The sequence below is a fragment of the Arachis duranensis genome, chromosome 2 (genome assembly GCF_000817695.3).
Source record: "Arachis duranensis cultivar V14167 chromosome 2, aradu.V14167.gnm2.J7QH, whole genome shotgun sequence".
NCBI lineage: Eukaryota > Viridiplantae > Streptophyta > Magnoliopsida > Fabales > Fabaceae > Arachis > Arachis duranensis.
In genome coordinates this window covers 77,940,084-77,942,755 of record NC_029773.3, presented here as the reverse complement: position 1 = coordinate 77,942,755, position 2,672 = coordinate 77,940,084, and positions in this window count along the sequence as shown.

Genomic DNA, 2,672 nt, shown 5'->3' with positions numbered 1-2,672 from the left:
TCTGGTGTATTTTCCTTTTGGTGTGGTGGTGTTGTCTTTGAAGACATTCTTTCAAATTGAAAATGATCTTATATACCACTTTCATATAATATAATATATGCTCCAACGACTGCAATACATATAAAGTTGCATCTTTAATTTGTCGATCCATCGATATGAGAACCTTCTTTATATATAATATACTATCAGCAAAACCTTTGTAACAATTATATATTGTTCCGTTTTATTTAATTTCTTGTGAATAAAGAAATTCATTTTCCTAATCGAAAAACACTTTCTGATCCTCCATTACGAAGTTCATAATAGACTAATAATGTAGAGAAGTGAAAATTTCTCTCACCAAATAAAAAAAAGAAGAATAAAAGTGTGAAAGTTACATTTGGTGTGTGTAACAACTAACAAGATTGAACACTGCATGAACATATTGATTTTGGGTGCTTGAATGACTAGGCTTTGAAAGAAAAGTTTTTATATATATATATATATCCGTTAATTTTCTTTAAAGATTTTTTTTTTGGTTTTACACTATACAAGAAGAAAAACAAAAAATAGTGTATCCATACAAAAATATTTTCTTCAATCATCATAATAATTAATAATGCCTAAGACTAACTTAATGTAAAATTGACAACTCAATTTAAAAGGTATCGAACTCCCAAAGCTCAGGTTTAGAGGAATGAAAATTAGGACACATAACAGAAAAATCAGAGATATGTGAGAGAGAAAAAGAATGAGTAAAAATTGTTTTAAGATGAGAGTAGAATTTGTTATATACATGAACTCACTACTGATCACAAATTCTATTACACATTGGTATACACTTTAATTAACTATTATTTTTGGGTGGATCGACTGGGGTATAACTCGTTCTTCGACGACTTCTTTTGAGATGGGTTATACCTCGGCTTCTTGTGAACAAGGAGGTGGATACTTGTAAAAGGTATTCCAACGCTCAAGTCAATATTTAAATAAGCTTATTCTCAAGTACTTCTTAACTTACCTCTAAATGAATTCCTCCCTTTCTCTTATATTGAAAGTTAGTGATTCGAGCTTGTCTGTTATCAAATTATAGTAGTAACATATAGAAATCATAACGTTCTGATTTGTTATTATGATTTTTGATGGCCGACCTATAACGTATATGTCGAGTTTTTCATAACCGATTTATAACTGTCATATCATAGCTCCCAAGCCGAGCCTGGTGATATTTTAATAAAGCAGGTTGAATTTAAATGACAATGTATAATTTGGCATATACATTATAGGTGTAGTGTCCCAGGTCAAGATATTTTATTAAAATGTCTGGGAAAAGAAAATAGAAAAATTAATAAAAAGTTATTAATAAAGCATTGTGAATTGATTAGACACCCATTCGTATTCTTATAATATTTGAGCCATTGGTTTGAATGAAGGATAGGGATTAGATTGAGGGATTTCAAATGGTTTCATAAATTGCTTTAATTTATTTCATTTGGAATCATAAGTGTGTTTCATAAATGCAAAGACTTTGAACTCAACAATTTTCAAGAGAGATTAAAGTATGAGTAAAAGAGGTTAGTGCATGTATTTCTGTTTTTTTTTTCTTCTTCTACTTATGTGAAAGTAATGGGTGTTAAGAAATTAACGAAGTTGCAGAAGGAGAATGATGGGTCATATAACTGGGTTAGGGAGAATGTTAAAATTCGTGATTCGTTGTTTGTTGATGAAAAAAGTGTGAGTGAGATTGATAGGCAAAAAATAGTAAGAAAAGATTCTGGTATTCATGTTGTGTTGTTGCCATGTACAAGGATAGAACGTGTCTTTCACAAAAGAAATGATTTCAAGTCTTTTTATATGCATAGCTGTATTTTGCAAGAGTTGCGAGTAAAACTCCTTTTTACAAATTTTGAATGATATGTTCTAAAACAGTTGAACGGAACTTCATCTCAACTCCATCTCAATGGGTGGATGTTTTTGAGATGTTTTAAAATACTAATGGAATATTTGAAAATAAAACTTTCATTGAACTTATTTTTTTTCTTTATTTAAGTAAAGGGAACGTGGAAAGGAGTTTGTGTAAACTTAAATAGTTTTTCAAATTTAGGTATTTTCAAACCGTATAAATTCTCTTTTAATAATTTTAAAAAAATATTTTTAAAAATGTTGAAGAAGAATTTTCGTTTTATTTAGATGAATATTTGGGTAAAATTTTTTTTACAGGTATTTTCAGCCGATGCATGTGCTAAGACCAGAAGAAATAAATAGTAAAAACTCATGTGTAATAGAATTTCTGTTGAGCCATATAAAGAATGGCAAATTAAAAATTTTTATAAAGAAAATAAAAATTCTTAATCATTATTTCAACATAAAAAAAATATTATATATGTCACACATGTATGTTAGGCTTTGAAAAATATTTAGAAATTAATCATTTTTTAGTAGGCTACATTAGGCTAATGTTATACTTTACTCTTTTTCTTCTTTCTATATTTTATTTGCTAAAACTTGTGTGTACTTTTTTTGTTTTTTATTATTGTTTGAAAAAATTTAGTTTCCTAATTAAATTAATATGTTTTTGTGTGTGTTTTTGTTTTAAGAAATTTTAAGTTATTCCTAAAAATTACTCATGAAAATACTAGGATCCAATCATTGTTTTTTAATTTATAATTTGTGATTAAAAGTATTTAGAATAT